At 27.2% G+C, this 743-nt stretch overlaps 1 long non-coding RNA gene across 1 annotated transcript; it reads left to right on the forward strand.

The window, feature by feature from the left end:
- Positions 1 to 75: 75 nt before the first annotated feature.
- On the forward strand, positions 76 to 526 carry LOC107657293 (uncharacterized). Its single transcript, XR_001630672.1, has 2 exons — positions 76 to 170; positions 434 to 526. It is a non-coding gene; the product is annotated as an uncharacterized LOC107657293 (long non-coding RNA).
- Positions 527 to 743: the final 217 nt, after the last annotated feature.

Here is a 743-nt window from a genome sequence, read left to right on the forward strand (position 1 = left end):
ACTATAAGCACTCCTGTCACTATCACTATATATATATATATATATGTTCTTGCTCAAAATGTATTCTTGCTTTTATCATTATAAAATTATAATTGTTATTAACCATTAATTTGTCTTGCATTTAGTCACAATAGAAGCAAACAATGATTACAGGAGATATATTTTTAAAGGTAATAATTGTAAAATATTGAAGCATTGTTCTTAATCATTTTTGCCTATTTGTTTGTTAAAGGGAAGAAAATAATATATTTTCAACTGGAGCCTTGAATATTGTTTGGCATCTTTTGTCACGATTTCTGTAAACAAATTCTCTTTTTATTTTTGAATATTAGACTATGTTTTTAAAGGGGTTTTCTGTTGCATTTTTCTTAGTTACCTCTATGCAAATACATTTTTATAATCAACTGCTTTTTTTTTTTCATTCTTTTCATAGTGGCACAAACTGGAGAGAGACTGCTGTTCTGGGCACTATGTTTATCTGGGAAAAGTTTGACATATCAATAAACATTGGAAAATGACTACAAAATGTGTGATTCATGATGTTTTTTGTTTGTTTGTTTTTTTGTTTGTTTGTTTCTATAGTTCAACTGGCAGATCTAAGAAGTGAAAATGTAAGCAAATGAAACATTTAGACTTTTATTATTTATTTTTTACACAGTATATGCAAACTTTTGAGTCTTTTGAGTTTACATTTATTCATATTAGTGTAAACAATGTAGCCTATACAATGGGAACCATTATGC

The sequence above is a fragment of the Sinocyclocheilus anshuiensis genome, unplaced genomic scaffold, assembly GCF_001515605.1.
Source record: "Sinocyclocheilus anshuiensis isolate Anshui unplaced genomic scaffold, SAMN03320099.WGS_v1.1 scaffold13335, whole genome shotgun sequence".
NCBI classification, from domain to species: Eukaryota; Metazoa; Chordata; class Actinopteri; order Cypriniformes; family Cyprinidae; genus Sinocyclocheilus; species Sinocyclocheilus anshuiensis.